Consider the following 23,021-nt stretch of genomic DNA (forward strand, 5'->3'; position numbering starts at 1 on the left):
TCATTCAGGGTGCAGAAGCACTGGAGAAGATTTGTTCTGGCACGCCAAGGGGCAGGCCCAGGCATACGCAGTACCCTCCAAACACTCCCCAAACTCTCTCCAACAGAACCTGGGGCAGCGGAGGCAGTGTGCCCTGAGTCAGTGCAGGGGGTCCACGCGTCACTCTCTCACCACACACTAGGAGAGCAGGTCCTGCTCCAAAATGTCTTGAACTTGGAACTTAAGACAATAGCTGAGGGAAATACTAAGGTGGGGACATGCTGTACAGCTGTCACTGTGTCTCTGACCCCTGGTGGGCTTCTGAGCTGCCTGCTGGAGGTCATTCCATGACCTGCCAGCCCGAAGGCCATCTGAGCATCTATCAAAACTCGCAAATGACCAGCACATCGTCTTGCTTACTCATCTGTTTTTGTAGTAAATTTGGGTAGAAAGTGGTTTTGGAAAAAAAGAGTCAGATCCAGACAGATGTTACATGAGATATGTTATGTGAACCATGGATGATGAAATGATGGGTTCTCATGCATGACCCTGAAAGCTCTGGCAGAATGGGGAGTGGCTCGTTCCCATGTGGCATGTGGCAAAGAAGGTCTAATTTTGGAACTGGGTGAGCTTTTCCGAGGCCATAGGAATGGCAAAGCAAAGGAGAGGCCTTCCCTGTACTTATCTGGTGATTGACAGGTGATAATGTTTTATTGGAGCAGAAACATTTCCGGACTAATTTATTCCTTCACTCATCTGGGTTAAAAGGAGAAGGGGTGCCGGGGAGAGAAGGAGAAAGTGGGAGTGGATTAAGGGGGGGCTAAGTTAAACGCATTTGCCAAACCACACATACCGTGTGCCCAACTTTCATAACTAAACGAAACGTTGCATTAATCACAACAAATTAAAACACTATTTATTGAGGGATGGAGGGGTCCAACTTTTTGTAACTTGTGGAATTTCCTCTTCCCCTATTTTCCTCTCCCTTCTCCCCAGCCTCATTCCCCATTGTTTTTCTTGCCATGTGAGTCTATGGAAATCAGAATACTAGCTTGACAGGAAGCGCCATGTTCTACAGTTACCCTGGAAGCAGGGAGGTCAGTTCTTCATCCTGGCACTGGGCGCCCCAGGCAGCCTGGGCATATGCCCTCATACCCCGCTTCCACTCCTCCTACCAAGGCCAGTCACCATCAGGATGCAGTCAGGCTTCTTTATTGCAGTGAAGTGAAACTTGCTTACCGAATTCTTTCCACAGTTGAACCGCTGCCTGGCTCACTTCTTACGGGTGGGTTGACTCTTGTGATCCACAGCTTCTGGAAGCTCCTCGGTCTGTAATGTAGGCCACAAGGGAATGTGACACTTTTTTGTCTCTCCTAGGAGTTTTGTGACTTTTCAATCCTGTTCCATTGACTGAACCGCCGAGACTGCCCTGTTGCCCCCTCCCTCTGTCCCAAGATGCAGAAGTGGAGCTGGGAGGGAAAGACTATCCCCAGATGTGGGGCAGTGACAGCTGCAAGAAGGGAGAGGGAAGGTTTGGGGGGCTCTGGAACAAAGGGCTCGGGGTGAGCTATGAGAATTGGGGGAGGGAGAGGGTGCAGCAGGTTATGGACTGGGCTCTGAAGGCAGGGGTGAGAGGAGCTGTGCCATCTGAGAGGCACCTGCTCAGATGATGGGCCAGGCCCTTCCCACGGTGCTGATGCCTGCTTCTTACCCTCAAGGGGACTCCTCAGTTTGCCACCAAACAGTAGTGTGTGCGATGAACTTCTGTCACCATGCTGCCTGTCTTCAGTATACCCTGGAATCTGTTTTTAAAGGAAGTGTTTAGACTTGCTATGTTGGTAAGGCTAAAAAAAAAAAAAGTTTCGAAAAACAGATATTCATTGGCTAACTAATATTTTGGGTAGACTTAGCTTTCCCCATGTCAGATTTTCTTGAAGAGGAGATGGACCACATCAGGGGAAAAGGAGGAGGAAGATGCATTCATTCATTAAAAGTAATTGTTGGGTTAGAATTGCAGGCTTGCTTTGGCCAAACAGATGGTGCTGACCACTGTCACCGGAGCATGCCATTTCTCTCTCACAGTCAAGTGTCGGGTCCCCACAGACCCACTGGATTGGACCACTTACTGACCATCAGGATTTTCCCTTTAAACTCCAACCCGTCTCTCCCCATCTTCCCAATATGGATGATATATCATCATTCAAATTAGGTTGATAACCTGTGTTTGTAATTTTGTTTATAGCAGTGATTCTCACAGGATGGGTGGGTAGCCCCAGGCCAAGAGCACCAGCATCCCTGGGAACTTGTTAGAAATGCAGAGTCTCGGGCCCTACCCCAGATTTGCTGGATCAGAAACTCCAGGGTGAGGGAGGGGCCCGCCCATCTGCTTTTAATGAGCCCTCCACGTGATTCTGACATGGTTTGAGAACCTCTGGCCTTTGGAACTCTGTGTGCACTTTAAATGGGTGAATCTTATGCAGGTGAATTATATCTCAATCAGATCAGATCAGTCGCTCAGTCATGTCCGACTCTTTGCGACCCCATGAATCGCAGCACGCCAGGCCTCACTGTCCTTCACCAACTCCCGGAGTTCACTGAGACTCACGTCCATCGAGTCAGTGATTCCATCCATCCATCTCATCCTCTGTCGTCCCCTTCTCCTCCTGCCCCCAATCCCTCCCAGCATCAGAGTCTTTTCCAATGAGTCAACTCTTCACATGAGGTGGCCAAAGTACTGGAGTTTCAGCTTTAGCATCATTCCTTCCAAAGAAATCCCAGGGCTGATCTCCTTCAGAATGGATTGGTTGGATCTCCTTGCAGTCCAAGGGACTCTCAAGAGTCTTCTCCAACACCACAGTTCAAAAGCATCAATTCTTCAGCGCTCAGCCTTCTTCACAGTCCAACTCTCACATCCATACATGACCACAGGAAAAACCATAGCCTTGACTAGACAAACCTATGCTGGCAAAGTAATGTCTCTGCTTTTGAATATGCTATCTAGGTTGGTCATAACTTTCCTTCCAAGGAGTAAGCGTCTTTTAATTTCATGGCTGCAGTCACCATCTGCAGTGATTTTGGAGCCCAGAAAAATAAAGTCTGACACTGTTTCCACTGTTTCCCCATATATTTCCCATGAAGTGATGGGACCGGATGCCATGATCTTTGTTTTCTGAATGTTGAGCTTTAAGCCAACTTTTTCACTCTCCACTTTCACTTTCATCAAGAGGCTTTTTAGTTCCTCTTCACTTTCTGCCATAAGGGTGGTGTCATCTGCATATCTGAGGTTATTGATATTTCTCCTGGAAATCTTGATTCCAGCTTGTGTTTCTTCCAGTCCAGCGTTTCTCATGATGTACTCTGCATATAAATTAAATAAGCAGGGTGACAATATACAGCCTTGATGTACTCCTTTTCCTATTTGGAACCAGTCTGTTGTTCCATGTCCAGTTCTAACTGTTGCTTCCTGACCTGCATACAGATTTCTCAAGAGGCAGATCAGGTGGTCTGGTATTCCCATCTCTTTCAGAATTTTCCACAGTTTATTGTGATCCACATAGTCAAAGGCTTTGGCATAGTCAATAAAGCAGAAATAGATGTTTTTCTGGAACTCTCTTGCTTTTTCCATGATCCAGCGGATGTTGGCAATTTGATCTCTGGTTCCTCTGCCTTTTCTAAAACCAGCTTGAACATCAGAAGTTCACGGTTCACATATTGCTGAAGCCTGGCTTGGAGAATTTTGAGCATTACTTTATTAGCGTGTGAGATGAGTGCAATTGTGCAGTAGTTTGAGCATTCTTTGGCATTGCCTTTCTTTGGGATTGGAATGAAAACTGACCTTTTCCAGTCCTGTGGCCACTGCTGAGTTTTCCAAATTTGCTGGCATATTGAGTGCAGCACTTTCACAGCATCATCTTTCAGGATTTGGAATAGCTCAACTGGAAGTCTATCACCTCCACTAGCTTTGTTCATAGTGCTGCTTTCTAAGGCCCACTTGACTTCACATTCCAGGATGTCTGGCTCTAGGTCAGTGATCACACCATCGTGATCATCTGGGTCGTGAAGCTCTTTTTTGTACAGTTCTGTGTATTCTTGCCATCTCTTCTTAATATCTTCTGCTTCTGTTAGGTCCATACCATTTCTGTCCTTTATCGAGCCCATCTTTGCATGAAATGTTCCTTTGGTATCTCCGATTTTCTTGAAGAGATCTCTAGTCTTTCCCATTCTGTTGTTTTCCTCTATTTCTTTGCACTGATCGCTGAAGAAGGCTTTCTTATCTCTTCTTGCTATTCTTTGGAACTCTGCATTCAGATGTTTATATCTTTCCTTTTCTCCTTTGCTGAAGCAAAGATTATAACACTGTTTTGTGGGGTTTATAGCATGTCAAAGTGAATGTATGACAACAAAGCACAAAAGATGGAAAGAGGAAATGAGAGCATATATACTGTTGTAAAGTTATTTCACCGGATGTGAAGTGTGAAGACAGACATACGTTAAAGTTAGATATTTTAAGCAACCACTAAAAACGAAAAGGAGAGATATAATCAATAAGACTACAGCAGAGGTGAGATGGAATCATAAAAAAATACTCAATCCAATAGAGGGAAGAAAATAGTGACAACATTTTTAAAAGAACAGATAACACAAATTGAAAAATTATTAGTAAGATGATAGATTTAAATTCAACTTCCCAATGAAAAGATAGAGATGATAAGATTGTATAAGAAAATATTTCCCAACTATGTGGACTGCTGCTGCTAAGTCGCTTCAGTCATGTCTGACTCTGTGCGACCCCATGGACTGCAGCCTACCAGGCTTCTCCATCCATGGGATTCTCCAGGCAAGAACACTGGAGTGGGTTGCCATTTCCTTCTCCAATGCATGAAAGTGGAAAGTGAAAGTGAAGTCGCTCAGTTGTGTCTGACTCTTAGCGACCCCATGGACTGCAGCCTCCTCCATCCTTGGGATTTTCCGGGCAACAGTACTGGAGTGGGGTGCCATTGCCTTCTCCAACTATGTGGACACGACCGAGCAACTGAACTGAACTGATGTGCTTTCTCAAGAAAAATTATTTAACACAGAAACATAGGTGGATGGATGGAAAGTAAACAGAGAAAGATATACCATGAAAATGCAAATCAAAAGAAAGCTGGGGCAAAGATGTTAACATCATATAGAGGAAACATCAGAACAAGGAAAATTGCCAGAGATGAACAGGGACATTTTATAGTAACAAAAGTGTTATTCTACAAGAAAACGTAACACTATAAATGTGCCCACACCCACACATGAAACAAAAAGTAAAGTAGAAAAAGAAAAATCCACAAACATAGTTGGCGACTTCATATGCCTCTCTGTAAGTTATGAAACAAGTAGACTGAAAATCAGTAAGGATATATTAATAGAAATCTTAATATCATCCAAGTTGATCTACTTGACATTTATTGGACAGTCTTCCCAATATCAGCAGAGTACACATTTTTTACAAGTACACATGGAACATTCACAGAGTATGCTGGGCCATGAAACAAAATCTTAACAAATTTAAAAGAAGTTAAAGTTATGTGAAGAATATTGTCTGGCCAGAATTAAACTAAAAATCACTAATATGTAACTCCAAACATTGGAAATTAAACAATAAACTTTCAAGTAATGCGTGGGTCAAAAAATCAAAAGAGAAATTAGAAAATAATTTAATTGAACAGAAAAGAAAGTACAACGTATCACAGTTTATAGGATACTGGTAAGGCAGTGCTTAGAGGAAAATTTATAGCATTAGGCATACACATTGGTAAAGAAGAAGGGTCTCGAAGCAATAATCTAACCAATAAGCTACCCATTAAGAGCCTAGAAAAAAGAACACAATAAATTCAAAGTAAGCAGAAGAAAGGAAACCATAAAGATAAGAACAGAAACCAATGGACTTGGAAACAGAAAAATAATAGAGGAAAATAAACAAAATCAAAAGCTGGTTCTTTAAGCAAAACAGCAATTGAAAAGCCTTAGCCAGACTGATCAAGGCAAAAAAGAGAGCAGTCACAATTACCAGTATCCAAAATGAAAGAGGGACATCGCTACAGAGCCTATAGACATAAACTGTAATAATAAGGACAATAAGAGAATATTAACCTTTATGACAGTGAATTTATGAAATCAATGAACAAATTTCTTGAATCACACTCAGTATTGAAGTTCACTAAAAGAGAATTAGATAACACAAACAGCTCTGTATAAAGTTTTAATTCCTACTTAAACATCTTCCTACAAAAATAAACTCTAGGACTAGGTAGCTAGTAGCTGGCGAATTCTACCAAACATTTAAGATATAAGCAATTTCACTTCTACACAAACTCTTCGAGAAAATAGGAGATGAGGGAACACTTCCCAACTCAATTTATGACCCCAGAATAATGCTGATACCAAAAGCAGACAAAGATATTGCAAGTAAAGAAGACTACAGATCAATATCCCTAGCAGATCAAATCCAACAGTATATGAAATGAGTGACACATCACCTCCAGTTCTGTTTACCCTGGGATACAAGACTGGTTCAGCATTTTGGAACAAATTAATGTGATTTACCATGTCAGTGGTCTAAAAGAGAAAACCACACGATCACCTCAAATATATGGAAAAAGCATTTAGCATCCATTATTTATTTTTTTAAGAAAAACGGTGGTAATTAGGAGTCAAAAAGAACTTTAGCCTCTAATGTTGTTGTTTAGTCACTAAGTTGTGTCCGACTCTTTGTGGCCTCATGGACTATAGCCTGCCAGGCTCCTCCGTCCTCCACTATCTCCTGTAGTTTGCTTAAATTCATGCCCATTGACTCGGTGATGCTATCTAACCATCTCATCCTCTGCCACCCCCTTCTCCTTTGCCAAAATCAGGATCTTTTCCAATAAGTCAGTTCTTCGAATCAGGTGGCCAAAATATTGGAGCTTCAGCTTCAGCTTCTGTCCTCCCAATGAGTATTCTTGATTTCCTTTAGGATTGACTGATTTGATCTCCTTGCAGTCCAAGGGACTCTTAAGAGTCTTCTCCAGCCCTATAGTTCGAAAGCATCAATTTTTTGCCACTCAGCCTTATTTATAGTACAGCTCTCACATTGGTACATGACTACTGGAAAAACCATAGCTTTGACTATATGAACCTTTGTTGGCAAACTGATGTCTCTGCTTTTTAATATGATGTCTAGGTTTGTCATAGCTTTCCTTTCATGTAGCAAGCGCCTTTTAATTTCATGACTGCAGTCACCATACACAGTGATTTTGGAACCCAAGAAAATAAAATCTGTCACTGCTTCCACTTTTCCCCCTTCTGTCTGCCATGAAGTGATGGGACTGGATGCCATGATCTTCATTTTCTAATGTTGACTTTCAAGTCAGCGTTTTTACACTCCTCTTTAACCTTCATCAAGAGACTCTTCAGTTCCTTTTCACTTTCTACCATTAGAGTGGTATCATCTGCATATCTGAGGTTGTTATTTCTCCTGGCAGTCTTGATCCAGCTTGTGATTGACCCAGTCCAGCATTTCACATGATGTGTCCTGCATATAAGTTAAATAAGCAGGGTGACAATATACACCCTTGTCATACTCCTTTCCCAATCTTGAACCAGTCCGTTGTTCCGTGTCTGGTTCTGTTACTTCTTGACCCACATACAGGTTTCTCAGGAGACAAGTAAAGAACTCAGGAGACAGGTACTCCCATCTATTTAAGAATTTTCTACAGTTTCTTGTGATCCATACAGTCAAAGGCTTTTAGGGTAGTCAAGGAGCAAGGGTTTTATGTCTGTATTGTGGTGGGGTAGCCTCACCAGAAATACTTGCCAACTCATCCAACTGTGCATCTGGAAAGGGCAAAATTGACCGTGTATAAGTTATGCCCCAGGAAACCAGAGTTATAACATATAAGCCAGTAGCATGGGACCTCTGTGGTAGGTGCTCAAAGAAAAGAGGATCCCATCATGGCAGCCCTCCTGTCTATTTGAGGAGGGCAGGAAAGGCATCCCACAGGTAGAGGGGACCCCATGGACTTGGATGGGAGGAGATGCTCCACGCAGAGAGGCAACCCCTCCAGAGGCCAGAGGGAAGGAGCAGCCTTGCCGGGAGAAGCTGAGCAGTGGAGGCAAAGGTTCTCTCTTGCTCCTTCCTGCCTTCGCCTCTCCAGTGGGTCAGGGAGGTGAGGCTGGCCGGCCTGCCCCCACCCTTGCCCAGTGACACGTCCCTCACTGGCTCCATGCATCTTCTGGGGCTTTCCAGCACAGGGTCAGAGGTCAGCAGCATTTGGGAAGGGACCCAGCGTCTGAGGATTTATCCAACTGATGTTATCCCAACAGCTCACCCATGACTAAGCAAACTCATTTTTGTGAAGATGCCAACCCTCTTGCCCCCTCTCCGGCCCAGTTCTTGAACCTTGGGCGTACAAGGTGCCACATGGGAAACAGGACTCCTCCTTGTGGTGCCCCTGTGCCGGGTGCAGCCACAGAGAAAGGCTTAGTGAAAACTGGGGCCGGAACAAGAAATGGTTAAGTAACCCAGGCAGGCGGTGGTTGCTGGCGGCTGACACAGTGACGGATGTGCTGGGAGAGCAGATGCCAGTGAGCTGGTGTTTGAGTGTCACCTGACTCCATCTCTTGTCCACAGCCGGGAAGACCCCGAGCCAGGTGGTGGTGCTTCCTCCTCCATCAGGAGAGCTGTGTGTCCCTGTGACTGCTTCCACTTCCTTAACAGAGCTCCATCTCCAAGAGGCCTGCTCCCCATCCTGCCCTCAGGCCATCCTGGCTGCTCTGTAGCCTGGTGTGTCCCTGACCTGGCGGCATGGGGGCAAAGGGCCCGGGTCTCCCAGCAGCACAGGGTGAGAGCGAAGACCGTGCGCGAAAGGTCCCTTTGGAAAATTGGAGGAATCGGCTATTTAACATATTTTTCTGCCATTCCCCCCAAAGGTGCAGCCAACTGGAAAGCTATTTTAGCAGGAGAGGAAAGGAAAAGGCAATTTTTCTTGGCCACATGGTCTCAGTTTCCTCTGCTGGGCCACGGGTGGGGCTGACACCCTGTCATTTCCCCATCTCAGGTTGCGGGCACCTCTCAAGTCTGCAATAAGGCGCCACTGTTTATACAAGCAAAATGACCAGCGATGAAAGAAAAAACCCCAGGACCACAAAGACGGTGTTCACGGGTGTGTGGAGAGTGCCACAGGCATTAGACCCAGTGATGCTGTTCCCATCGTCTTCTCGTTAAGCAAGTGCTCTGATGGCTGTGTTCGGGGACACCTCGCTGGCCCTTGGTTCCTGCCTGCCTTGGCTGGGTTTGCACTGGGACTCTTGCACACACAGGAAACATACGCTCACTTACGCAGACATGCACACACTCATGCATGCACAAGGCACACTCCCTGGGGTTGCCCTTGGGGAGTGAGACAGCCGGAGTGTCCTGACTACTACACTGTGAACACACCCCCCACCCCGCAGTAGATGTGGTTGCTCTTTGTTGTTTTGGTGACGATAATGCAGCAGCATCTTAGATTACAGAGGCCCCAGGAAGAGGAGCCCCGGTTGGCCCAGTGACCTTCCTCCTGGGAGGACCAGATCCCACCCCAGGCCCCACATCCAGGGGCATCTCTTTCCTGCTGGGACACTGGCATTGTCAGACTGGGTCATGCTGATGGGTATGCAAACTTGGCCTGTTTTCCCCTCTCCTTATAAATCAGCCCGCAACAGGAGGCTGTATGCTTTTCCAGAAGCCTCTGAAAACAATAGCTGCTCTTCCCCGGCTGGCCCTGGTAGCAAGCGTGGAGGGTCTGGGCTGCCCCACCCCCTGGCTCTCCTAGGCGACATGTTTGCAGGGAGGTGAGCCAGGCTTGGGTCACGGGCTGCAGAGTTGTTTTTGGCACCAGCCTCTTCTGCTGGAAAGCACCAGAGGGCTGAAGAGTCAGACAAGAGCTCTGAACAATAAGTGCGAGCTGCAGTCCCCCAAAACGTGGCAGGGGTCCGTCTTCTCCCTGCAGATGGTAGCTCAGTCCAGACGGGGTCGGCTGCTCAAACGTGCCAGCCAGGGTGCAGGAGCTGCACCTGCCTGTCTCCTCTCCTGAGAAAAGGACGGAGGGAAGTGAGCTGCCCTCTCTGAGAGGGCCGAACCATCATAGTGTCGGCCAGAGGACTCGAGGAAGCAGCCTGTGACCGTGATGGGGTGGGATCCAGAGCAGCAGCTGATCAGAGGAACCCTCAGGGACACTGGACTCTGGATGGTCCACATGACTGCCCAGGGAAGGGAGGGTGTCCTGGGGGCAGCAAGGTTTGGGGGTGTCCTCTGTCACCAGGAGGGGCAGTTGGGAGTCTGGCTCAATGTCAGCGCCTGCTGAGGTCCCACCCCCCGCCCCAAGCAAGACAGCTGAGGGGCCAGAGCTGCTGGCAGAAAAGCCTTTGCACGTGGAGGGGTGTAGACGCCAGAGGGTCTGGCCTTGCCTGGTATTGCCCATGAAGACCCTCAAAGCTGACAGCCTCTCCCGTCTTGCCGGGGTCCGCAAAGTCCCAGCATCCTCTGTGCCCATGCCCCGGGGACACAGAGCCCGGCACCACCCTGCAGACTCATGTTCAACCCGAGAACCCACACATTCTATTAATAACCAAGTTCTCCTTGATAAATTCGCAGATGGTATTGACTGCAGGAAGGAAAATCTCCTCCAGGTCCCTAAATGCGGCAGTTCACAGCCTCTCTGTAATTAGAACAAGTCTGGATGATGCCAGGTAAAGTGATAAAGGAAAGTCTGCCTCACTCCATCCGAGGGTGCTTTTTGTGGAAGCAGATTATGAATCACGACCCTGACAATGTCCCCCCACAGTTTATTTAGGGTTATTTTGACTTGAAGAAGTCTGTAAATTGAACCTCAGAAATGCTGAGCAAATCCCAAATGTGGTTTATAGAAAGTTTGAAGTAGTCCAACTTAATTCCAGATTGCCTGTTTTTGTTTTTTTTTTTTTTTACATCTGTGAAATCAAAACCAGACAGATGCTTTATTAAAATGCAGTGCCTAATGCTAATTTTTTTCCCATGGCTAATGTAATCGGTCCCGACTTTTTTGGTTTCTCTGGGTGTTTATCTTGGAGTGACTCAAACCTCACCCATCCTCTCTCTCCTCCTCCCGTGAGGTCCCTGGTCCCTCTTCTCTGCAGAGGGTCTCGGGAAGGGGCCTAGGCAGAGATGCAGGGACGAGGGCGGCTGCTGGGGTCTGTTTCCCAGACCTTCCTGCTGGGACCGCGGCTTCCAGCCCGCTGGGCTCAGCCTCTCCCTCCATTCCTCCTTCTGTGACCCCGTTTCCACTCAGCAACTCTGGTCTGGCCCGAAGCTGATTCACACTCATTGTTTCCGTGCAAACCATGAGCATTCATTACCCCCTGCCACCACCCCCGCTTTTGCCCAGGCCGCTACCCCACCCAGAGGGCCCACCTCGTTGGACTGAGAATGCCCCCTATCCCCCACCCTCCCAGTGTCTGTTCCTGTTTCCCCAATTCGGTGACACCTCCCCCACCCCAAACACCACTCCCCAAAGCTCCCATGTCATCCTGAAGCGTCTGTGACATCGTGGGAGACCGTCATCCAGAGCGCTGACTCCCAGGGGTTGCCCAGGCTGCTGTGCTGAGAAGGACTCTGAGGCTGTGTGACTGGGCAGAACATTGTGTTCTTCTTGAATGATGCTGTCGTGTGCAGGAAGGAGGAGGTGACAGCTCTGGGCAGACTCCTGCCAAACAGGGTCTTGACCCTCCGTGCTCTAAACTGCCAGAGCATCAGAACACCTGGAGGCTCGTTAAGCACGGATCCCAATCCCAGAGCTTCTGGTCCAGGAGGTGGGGTCACTGATGCTTGTCCCAGGTTGGCCTCCGCCTCCCTGGGGGCCCTGTTAGAGATGCAGGCGCTCACCCTGCCCAGACCCACTGCATGAGAGTCCACATTTTAGAAAGACCCCGGGTGGCTCCTGTGTGTGCCAGAGTTTGAGAAGTGCTGGCCTAGCCCCTCAACTCCTTGGTGCAGGGACTCCATGTCCTGTCTCACCAGCAGCCTCTACGCATACTCGTGTGTGTGATCGCAAACTTCGCCTCTGAAAAGGAAGACCCATCTTTCCCAAACCTTCTCACTGATGAGGCGAGTGTGTGCTGTTAAAAACACTGAAGGGCACTGCGTACACAGCAACGCATTTTAGACTCTCTGGAGGTTCAGCAAGCACATGTGGATAAGATCCGGTGAGGAGTGGGCGGGGGCACGACTTGAGTTGTATGTTTGTCGAACCTTCTCAGCTACGTACCTGTCCCGTCACCTCTGACAGCAGCGACATTTTGAACGCACTTCTCAAAGCAGCACCAGAAGGACAAGCATGTCCTTCCCAGGTGGTGGGCAGGGTGCAGAGGTCTCGTGGAGGCAGGGAGGAGCTGGACTTAAGGAGGGACGTTGGGCCACGCGGACTGGTGTGCCTGCCCCGGCCGAGACTCCTCTCTGGGTGCGCTTATCTGCTCAACACAGATTTATTGTACTTCTGCTGTATGCAGGGCTGCTGCACAGAGAAGGCAATGGCAACCCACTCCAGTACTCTTGCCTGGGAAGTCCCATGGGCGGAGGAGCCTGGTAGGCTACAGTCCATGGGGTCACGAAGAGTCAGACACGACTGAGCAACTTCACTTTCATTTTCACTTTCATGCACTGGAGAGGGAAATGGCAACCAACTCCAGTATTATTGCCTGGAGAATCCCAGGGACGGGGGAGCCTGGTGGGCTGCCGTCTATGGGGTCGCACAGAGTTGGACACGACTGAAGCGACTTAGCAGCAGCAGCAGCGCGGGATGCTGGGCAGAACTGTTGCCTGTACTGGTGTTACTGCAGAAGAAGCCACAGAAATGCTAACCAACCAGGAGGGAAGCAGGTTCCAGGGAACCTTCGAGAGCCTCAGGCACCATCCTAACTCGCAGCCCTGCCTGTCCTGCCTCAGTTTCCTGTCTTGTTTATCTTGATGTTTTGTGCTGCTAGGTGGGCACTCTCACACAGGGCTCCAGGCATTGGACAGGGGGGCTCTGAATCCACACATATAGCTAGTCTGGACACATCAGGCCCAAACCGTCCTCTTTTCTAGGCGTCTCTCTCTTCCCCTTGGTCTGAAACGTTTTGCTTAGTATGAACTCAGAGCAGAGAAGACCTTTGAAGGCTGATTTTAGGGCCAGTGTCGACATAGTTTAGAGGAGAAAAGGGGGACCCTTGGGCATCTGCCAGGGAGCGGCTGGCCCAGCGCTGACACCTTTTCCTTCCACAGCCTCCACACCCCAGGCTCCACCCTGGATGGTTTACACACCTCATACTACTGATTTGCAGAGCAGAAGAGATGATGTTCATGAGATGAACAGAAGCGTCTATATTAGCTGGAGGAGGGAGGGTGGGAGGGAGGGTAGGCGCGGCTGAGCTGGAGAAGCAGAGCAGCGTGAGATCACATACCGCCCTAGGATGCGTGTTTGAGATTTGTCACTGTCCTGAGGGCAGCAGGGAGCCATTGAAGGCTCAAGGCTGGGAGCAGCACAAGCAGAACTATGCTTTATAAGCATCTCTGTTGACTTGGCAGGGCTAGGGTTGAGGCCAGGGTGAGGTTGGTACAGAGCCCAGGAGAGGGATGGGGTTGCCTGAGCCGGAGCCAGTGTGTATAAATATGTAAACGGGGCACATTGCTGTGGTCATACTTTGCCTTACGTGGAATATTAGTTTCCTTTTGCCTCTTTTACAAAGGAACACAAACTTGGGGCTTTAGATGATAGAAATTTGTCCTCATGGACCTGGAGTCCAGAGCCCCCATCAAGGTGTGGCAAGGCCTTCTCCCTCCAGAGGCCCAGGGGAGGTTCCTTTCTGACTCTGTCGGCTCCTGGGGGCCCCAGGCCGTGTCCCTCCATCTCGGCCACCTCCGTGCGCATCATCTCTCCCTCCACCTCCCTCTTTTAAGGATATTTGGGACTGAACTCAGGGCCCACCCAGCCGTCCAGGAGCACCTGATCTTGACTCACACCTGCAGCATCTTTGCCTTGAAGGGTGGCACCCTCAGGTTGAGGAGTTAGGGCCTGACACCCCTGGGCCCAGTCCTATCCCCTACATGTGGCCAGGGGCTCACCTCCATTTGCTGGTCTTCTCTGGCTGGAAGGGGCTTCCATGGGCTCTGGCCTTGCCTGGAGAGTTCATGACCTTCTGACCCTCCCAGGTACCCATGAGGGGGTCAGGCAGCTGCACTCCTTCCTGGACAGAGGAAGGACAGGCTCAGAGGGGGTGAGCGATTTGCCCCAGGTTGCCCAGCCAGTGGTGCTTATGGTTATAAGCCCTGTGTGTGGCAGAAGGGAAAGGCTGGAAGGCAGGACAGCAATGCCCAGGCCCCCGGCGGGGAGGGGGACATTTCAGGGAAGCCCGGCACCCCCCTGCTGAGGAACTGAGAAGTTTACCCTCATGGCGTCAGGGTGGCCTCTGGAAGGTTCTTGTCACACCTCCATGTGCGTGAGCGCCTTTCTCCAGGGCTTCCAGCCAGGTCCCAGGACCTCATCTCGAGGGCCTGATCTGGGCCACTGCCCTCTGGACCAGTCCCCAAGACCATGTGACAGATGCTCTGATGGGCTGGATCATGTGGCCATTCTGGGAGCTGGTCAGATCAGATCACGTGACCTGAGGAGAGCTGGAGACAGGGCTGGGATGGGGACAGCTAAAGTGCGGTCCCCAGAAGTCGGGGTGTGGATCCAGTGGTGCCAGGGCTGTCCTGGGAGCAAGCCGACCAGATGCAAAGGCTGCACCTCAGGACCCTCTCTGCCCCTGGGCGTTGTGGTCCTGAGACCCTGAGGGGCAGACCTGACCACACAGAGGATGACCTCCCGCCTGTGCGGAGTCCGTGTGCATGTGAAGCTGGGGGACACATGCTCGGCTTCCACGTAGCCATCATCTCCTGAGTGTGGGACAGAAGCTCGTTTGCAAACAGCTATAAACATTTAAGACTCCAGTAACCACATCAAATGTGCACTGGGAAAAAAAAATGAAAGATGCACCACAGGTCTGCAGTCAGCCCAACTTTCTCCCTGACACCAGGGACATCCTGAACTTTACAGGGAAAAGCCCCCGCTGTCTGCACACTCAGCACTGTGCCGTGCGTGGGCGTTCGGGCCTGCGGATACACACAGGAGGGAGTGTCTACCGAGCATCAGACTCTGCTCTCCAGTCCTCAGTCACACCGAGGAGTGTGGCCCTCCCCCTCCTGAGGACACAGAGGCTCAGAGCGGTTAGGCAACCTGTCCAAGGACACCCAGCAGCAGGCGGCAGGGTAGGGTGTGAGCTCAAAGAACGCATGCTGTGCCTTTCGGAAGTCTCTTCTTAACTGACAATTTCTTTTCTGTGTCTTCATGTGCTGTTGAGTTAGAAGGGCCTCAGGTTCCAGACGAGCTCTCAAATGCCAGCCCTTTCCCGCAAAGGGGGCCAAGGGTAGGATTGCAGAGCCTGTGGGTTCCCCCAGATGCTCTGGGGGCTCACCACAGGTGCCAGGTTCAGGCTGTCCTGAGTGAGCGCGGTCTGGGTCCCTTGGACTGTTGCCCAGAGTCTCCGGGGAGGACCATCTTGCCCTTGCAGTGCAGCCGTGCCCCCTCTCAGCCACTGTGAATACAGGAGGGCCTGCGTCCTCCCCACACCCCCTCAGTCCCTGCCCACCTCGGGTCCCATGCTGTGACCGTAGGTATGGAATAGGACGGGGAACAATGGGGCTTGTAGTCCTGCATGGCAGTTACTGGGGTCACTGTTTTCCAAACAGTGACCCCAGACTCAGGTCCCACAGCTGGAAGGCCAGGGCTCACATTCAAACCCAGGTCTCTGAATGTCCTGAGGTCGCCCCATGTTGCTTACCCACAAGATAAGTGTGTTGGTTTAAGGTCTGCATTTCTGTTCCACTATGTCATCTTCTCTCATGTAATGAGCACCCTGAACACCAGGGCTAGAGTGCCTGGCAGCTCTGCAGGCTCCAGAGAGTGGTGGGAACAAGGTTCGAGGCTACCTTTCCATTCACATGGCACCCCTACCCCCGCAGGCCTGGCTCATTATCCTGCTGTGCAGGTGGGACCCTAGAGACCCCAAAACTCAGGCTGGAAGTCCAGCCACTCAGCCAGGCCCATGACTGCCTCTGCTCCTTGTCAGGAGCCTGCCTGGTCCCACGGGCCGTGCACAGTGTGTGTTCTAACCAGGATGCTCTCTGGATTCCAGCTTCCCCTGCAGGGTCTCTATGCCCTTCTAGCTGTTGTAGCAGGCCTTCCAGGTGGGCACGGATCACCCTCGGGTTGTTGCCGGAGGTCGGTGTGTTATCACTGAGCATAGACCCACCATCGTGCTGTCCCTGCCCCTCCCCTCTGCCCCACCCTACCATGAGGACGAGGGGCCAGCACCCTCCTCACTTGGGGTGGGGGTGCCCTGGCAGATCGCCCTTGTGTTGTGAAATCAGTTCGTTTGGCATCAGTGTGGCTGCTGGTGTCCAACTCATCCTTCATCATGTCAGGGTTCACGCCAAGTACAGCACAGCGTGTCACTGGTGCTGTCCTGCCGAGTGGGAGGGCTGAGGATGGCCAATTGGCATGGGTCCAGAGACTGTCAAGGGCAGGAAGATGTGTGGGGCTGTCTGCTGCTGCCAGGGGAGCGTTCCATCTGTCATGGCTGGGGCCTGGACCTAAGTGTGGACGCGGGGTCCTAAGATGATCATGTGTGTTGTTGCTGGGAAGACCATCACTGTGGACCCAAGGTAGTGAGCATGGCCCTGGCTCCAGCTACCTGAGAGGTCATTGACTTTTGCTTGGAGTTCTTTTCTCCACCTGACTGTGAACCCCTGGGGGCTCCTGTCCTGATTCCCCTGAGGGCTCCTGTCCTGATTCCCCTGGGGGCTCCTGTCCTGATCCCCCTGGGGGCTCCTGTCCTGATCCCTCTGAGGCTCTTGATGCCCTTAGACCGGTAGAGCAGTGTTTGGGAGGCCACCTGAGGAAGAGCTTGAAAGTTACAAACAGGAAGAAAGAATGCCAGCTGTACAGAGGCAGTCTGTGTCGGAACTGCCTTCCAGAGGTACTTGCTGTTTTGAAAGAATATCTGTTCAAAGTTACCAAGTCCCCAGCGGGATTGATGTCCACAAACCTCAACCAGCCCTGAGAGCTACAGAGGCTGAGGCCCTGAGGGGTGCTCCCCCAGGACTTCAACACTTGGCCTCGGATGGACTCTTGCTGTGGGGAACAACAGGCTAAATAAGAGGGGTTCTAGGCAGGCAAACCATGATGGAGGGGCCTGAAGGGTCCACCAAGGCCCAAGGCCCAGTGGATACTGCTCGACCCTCAGGACATCCATCATCTCAGGTGAGAGGCATGGAAGTGGGCAAAGCTAGGGTTGCCCAGCACCTCCCCAGAGGCCCCAAGGCCCCAGCGCATCCCTTGTGTCCTTAGCTGTTCCTGTAGTGTCGTCCACATCTGCAGGCACCAGGCCAGCTTCTTTCTGGAGAGCACAAAGTTGCCCAGGTTCTAGGTGGGACAGGGGTCTGCCATGAACAGACCAGACTGCATCCTGCAAATGGATGGACTCTGGATTTGGGGTCTGAAAATCTGGATTTGAGATCACAAGCTGCCTTGACATTGTGACCTTGTTTGACTCCTGGCAAACAGGGTAATGACATCACCACCCCAAATGCTTCGGGAAGATTAATTGACAAGACACATCTGAAGATACTTTGAATGCTTTTTCAATGTATTTATTTTTCTTCGTTTGGTCACAGAAGAGAGAAAGAAAGTGCCAAGAGAGATGAGTAAACAAGAATAGGGGAGGAGAAAGAAGTTGCAGGAGAAGAGAAAGAAGAGGTGTATATTGGGGCAAAAGTCAGAATTCCACCACATTTCCCCTGGGAGAAAAGTGATGGACCTCGTTCCTTCATTCATCCATTCATCTATCTGTCTTTAGTGTCCAAACACCAAGACATGGTGACTCTGTTGAGAATTTTTAAAGGAATAATGCTTTCTGCTCTCTAGGAATATAGGAAGATGGGAAGTAATGATTGTGTTTGTGTTTGGTGGTGAGTTGCTGGTCAGTTTTATGGGGGTCTTCTGGCTAGGTGGAGAGTTCAGGTGCCTCTCTCAAGCCTGCCTTTTATGAACTGAATGTTTACATTCTCCCAAAATTCATGTGTTGAAGTCTTGACCCCCAGTGGGATATTTGAAGGTGCGCCCTTGGAAGGCAGTTACATGTGGTCATGATGATGGTGACCATGGTGATGATGATGATGATAAGGATGGTGTTAGTGGTCATGGTGCTCATGGTGATGGTGATGGTGGTGACAGTGATGATGGTGGTGGTGATGGAGTTGATGATGGTGTTGGTGGTGGTGGTGGTGGTGATGGAGTTGATGATGGTGTTGATGGTGATGATGGTGGTGGTGATGGGGTTGATGATGGTGTTGATGGTGGTGGTGGTGGTGATGGAGTTGATGATGGTGTTGATGGTGATGATGGTGGTGGTGATGGGGTTGATGATGGTGTTGATGGTGATGATGGTGGTGGTGATGGGGTTGATGATGGTGATGGTGGTGGTGGTGGTGGTGGTGATGATGATGGTGGTGCTAATGGTTGTTGGTATTGATGGTGATGGTGGTGATGATGGTGGTGATGATGGTGGTGGTGATGGGGTTGATGATGGTGTTGATGGTGATGATGGTGGTGGTGATGGGGTTGATGATGGTGTTGATGGTGGTGGTGGTGGTGGTGATGATGATGGTGGTGATAATGGTTGTTGATGTTGATGGTGATGGTGGTGATGATAGTGGTGATGATGGTGGTGGTGATGGGGTTGATGATGGTGTTGATGGTGGTGGTGGTGGTGGTGATGATGATGGTGGTGATAATGGTTGTTGATGTTGATGGTGATGGTGGTGATGATAGTGGTGATGATGGTGGTGGTAGTGATGAGGAGCACGATATTCAACACCTATAAAGCATGGACTTTGGTCCAGTCACTCTTTCAAGCTCTTGACCTTGATTACCTGGTTATTTCCCCTCACAAATCCACAACGTTGGGGTTATTGATTATCTTCCTCTTCCAAATGAAACACCAGGGACTCAGAGATGAAGACACTTGCCCAGGTCACATGACCAGCAGATGGCACCAAAGTGGCCAGAACCAGGAACTCACTCTTAGCCACCTCAGCTGTTCCAGCCCTGAGAAGGGAGGGAGCTGACCTGGGACACCAGTCGGGTTTGTCCCAAGACTGGAAAGAGGTCAGTTTCTCTGCATGTGCTGGGCAGCAGGATGAGGAAGAGCCGGTCTGTGCTAACTTGTCATCTCCCCACAGGACCCATGCGGCTTCAGGCCTGGTGGCCTTGGGTACCAGGTGTTCGGCCGGCGTCTGAAAGCACTTGTGTCCTGCTGGGGAGGGAGGCCTCACCACGTGGCCTCTGAGGGACTTAGGGCAGGCCTGTGCATTCAGGCCATCTCCACTCCTCCCCTGACCTGCTGTGATTTGTTCTGAGGCAGATTGAAGCCCTTTTTATTTTCCAGCACAGCGGTTTGTCAACATTTCAGTAGACTCGCATAAATCCAGCTTTCTGGTGCCAGGACAGTAAGGCTGAGTGGTAACATCCTGTTGTATAGTCCTTGGAAAAACGCGGGACAGGGATGAGGCCGCATCGGGTTTCAGGAGTCAGGGGGAGCCAGGTGATGGAGGACACTCACGGAAGGCCTCCTCAGAGATCCCACTGCTTCCCACTGGACATACATCCCTCTGAGCCCCAGTGGGCGGACAGTTTGAATGAGGGGCCTGGGCTTTGAGGCGTGGCGATCTGGCTATAAACTGTCTATTCTCAGAACACAGCTGGGCTGCGTTGTAATCACACACAGATCTCGGCAATAAATAACGTGTGTATGGACATGCTTTCAGATGAGTGTGAACTTCTGCAGTGTATACAAACAAATCCCCCGGCCCTGAGGAAGCTAGAGGAAGCCAGGCAGGCAGCAGGGCCTGCCTCCCTGTCCTCGAGCAGTGTGGGGCCTGAGGCTGGACTACAACCCATGCTGGTTTGGGGCCACAGTGAGCTTTGTTTGAACACCCATGACTTAATTCCCACTGATAGTTTGATAGGAGACTCTGGGTGTGAGGGTTTTCTGGAGGTCAAGAGCTGGTCAGGAGTGGATTTGGAGGCTGTGGTGGCTGCCCACCCTGCTCCAGGAATGAGGCTGAAGATTGATTCTGGAAGCCAGGCCTTCTTTAGGGGCATCCCTGGCACATTGTCAGGGCCTGCCGCTCAACTGGAGATAGTCCTCACCAAGTGGGTGAATCCAAGAAATGATGGCATGTGGAATTTCATTTAGAGAAAGAGTAGTGACAGACGATTGCTCAGGGCCTTTGGGGCATCACAGAGGCATAAACGAGAGCAGAGCTGCGGGCAGGAAGAAAGGGCCTGATGACCGTCTTATTGGTTTTCGTGCCCTGAGCTATCAAAGCAGAAATCTCTTCCTGAGTGATTTATATTCTGAGTAAACCAGTCAAGGGCATCCTCCATGGGTTTGGTAAGGTGGGATGGAGCTCCAAAGAGATGATTTGACGGGCAGATAACTGGTTGCGTGGCAATTGATTTGGGAAACTGAAACTGTCTCCTGCCCAGGGGAGGCCATGGCACCATCGGCAGCATCTCCCAAGGCCTCGGGCCGAATCAGCAACAGTCTGTTATTCACCTGGGACGTTAGTGCCTCTGAGGCCGGCTGTACCCTTTCAGTCTGGGGAGGGGCTGGCTCTGAGTAGGGCAGTGTCAGTGAGTCTCAGAAGGAAGGGCCGGCCCGCTCAAGTGATGGGGGAGCCTGGTTCTGCCACAGGGCTTGAGCAGGAGGAGGTGGTGTCAGTGGGGCAGTGTCCACTGAGAGTCAGCTGCACAGATGCCCGAGGGCACATGGGCTGTGGACCCGGGCCCTGTCTCATGCTCGCTCTCTTCCTGGGTCCTCCCATAGCCCTTCACACCCTGGGTCACTGCCCGTCCTAAACTGGAAAGCGAGGCTGAGAGAGGGCAGCCAAGTGCCCCAGGCCATGCAGCAGGAAGGGAAGGCCCTGCCCCTCCAGATCCAGGGGCCACGAGGCCCCCATGACCATCAGCCCTGCCTGTACTTCCAGTGGGACGTCTCACTCTGAACAACCAGTTCCTTCTCGTCTGGGTCATGGTCCACATGGGTTTCCAGAGCAGAAATGTCTTGTTCATCATTTGTCTGTGGGTTTTTGTCTCTGGCAGTCTTTGAGCCTTGTGGCTGCTGCCTGATTGGTCGTGATTTACTGGCCTTGGCCGGCACTCCCAGGGGTCCCAGTGGGGAAGCTGGCTGCTTCCTGTCTCGAGACCTTTGGGTGAACTGTTCTGGGGGAGTGGACAGTGGCCTGAACCAGCCCTGGCCTTGGGAGTCCTGTCTTCTTTACAGAGGGGCTGCAGAGCAGAGGCCAGAGAGAATGCCTCACCCAGCCCACCCTCTAGATGCTCATCCTTCAGGTCTCAGTGCCAGGTGCACAGTTGGTGCTCTATCAGTGTGTGTCACACGGGACTCAAGGCACAAACAGAGCAGGTGTCTTTCCCAAGGGCTTGTGGGCCGAAGTCCTGGGCTGACGTTTCAGAGAAAGCCCATTCCCACCATGTTAGTCATCACTGCTGTGTAACAAATGACCCCGAGCTACAGCAACTGAGCACCATCTCAGAGTTTCTGCCCTGGAATCTGAGAGCACCTTGGCAGGGCAATGCTGGCTTCACAGCCTCTCAGTCAAGATGTTGCCTTGGGCTGCGGTCACCCAAAGGCCTGCCAGGCCTGGAGGGTCCACCTCCAAGCTCACACCTGGAAAAGTCACTCAGGGGCCTTGATCACCTGTCGTATGGACATCCCCAGTGGGCTACTTAAGCTTCCTCACAACCTGGCAGCTGACGCTCCCCAGAGTCATGAATCGGGAAGCAAGATGGTACCTGTTGACCTCAGAAGTCACAGACTGTCGTGTCCACAACCTCTGTTCATTAGAGGTGAGTCTCTAAACCCAGCCCATGCTGAAGGGAAGGGAATGATGCTCCACCTTTTGAACAGAAAAGTGTCAATGCATTTTGCAGCATTTCTTATAGTAAAACCACCATGGGGATCAGAGCTAGATAGAGCGAGTGCCTCCATTCATTCAAAAAGTGCTTAGTGAGCGCCTGCTCTGTCCTGAGTTCTGGGGACAGAACAGATGGAAGTGGCCATGAGTAAGATATATTCCATTGTGTGCTTAAAGGGTAGAGATGGCATGGGACGCTACTTCAGGTGGAGAAGTCTGGGCAGCCTCTGGCGGGTGACACTAGAGCAGAGACCCAAGCAGGTGCTGGTCCACTGGGTCTCTACCTCTGTGCTTGGAGGCTCCTCTGGCTGCTGGTGGAGGGCAGGCTGGGCTGGGGTTCAGATGCGGAAGCAGTGGGACCAGTTGGGGTGACAGCGGCAGTCCAGACTGGCATCGTCCAGTAGCACTTCACGCAGAGCTTCCTGCACTATTACAGTGGCCACCACTCACACTTGCCTCTGGATCACCTGAGATACGTTTTGTGCAATCAAGGAACTGGATTTTAAATTCAGCTTGAATAGCACTTGTGGCTCGAGGTGGCCACAATATACAGTCCAGGTCCCCGTGGCTTGGGCACAGGTAGAAACACAAGAGGAGGGAAGAAATGGCCGGATCCATGTGTATTTGAGAGTGGGACCGACAAACAGGTGTCTTGATGGACAGGTGACGAACTGTGAACTCTGGCTTTGTTAAGTAGTGGTTCTGTGGGCCAGGCCCAGTTCCCAAGCCTAGCCGAGTCTTGGTCTCCTAAGAATAGGGTCATGGCTGTGCCTGCTTCTCACACTGCTGTGAAGCGCAGGTGCGATGATGACAAGCCTGTGGCTCAGATCCGTAGACATCAGCTCGGGGTGGTGCACGCACACGGCTGGGAAGAGAAACCCTCCCCTGCTCAGCGCTCCTTCCACTTACCAGGAATGCTGCTGCCCGGGCAGCTCCG

General features: G+C 50.8%; 1 protein-coding gene and 1 long non-coding RNA gene across 2 annotated transcripts in view; one reads left to right on the forward strand and one right to left on the reverse strand.

Annotated features, from left to right (window-relative positions):
- The window catches only part of ZNF469 (zinc finger protein 469), a 247,373-nt gene that overhangs the window by 50,412 nt on the left and 173,940 nt on the right, over window positions 1-23,021 (forward strand). The window lies entirely within an intron of this gene.
- On the reverse strand, window positions 1,168-14,574 carry LOC123330229. Its single transcript, XR_006545968.1, has 4 exons — window positions 14,433-14,574; window positions 14,111-14,232; window positions 1,691-1,781; window positions 1,168-1,308 (listed from the first exon to the last, which is right to left on the reverse strand). It is a non-coding gene; the product is annotated as an uncharacterized LOC123330229 (long non-coding RNA).

This window comes from Bubalus bubalis, chromosome 18, assembly GCF_019923935.1.
Source record: "Bubalus bubalis isolate 160015118507 breed Murrah chromosome 18, NDDB_SH_1, whole genome shotgun sequence".
In the NCBI taxonomy this organism is placed as follows: Eukaryota; Metazoa; Chordata; class Mammalia; order Artiodactyla; family Bovidae; genus Bubalus; species Bubalus bubalis.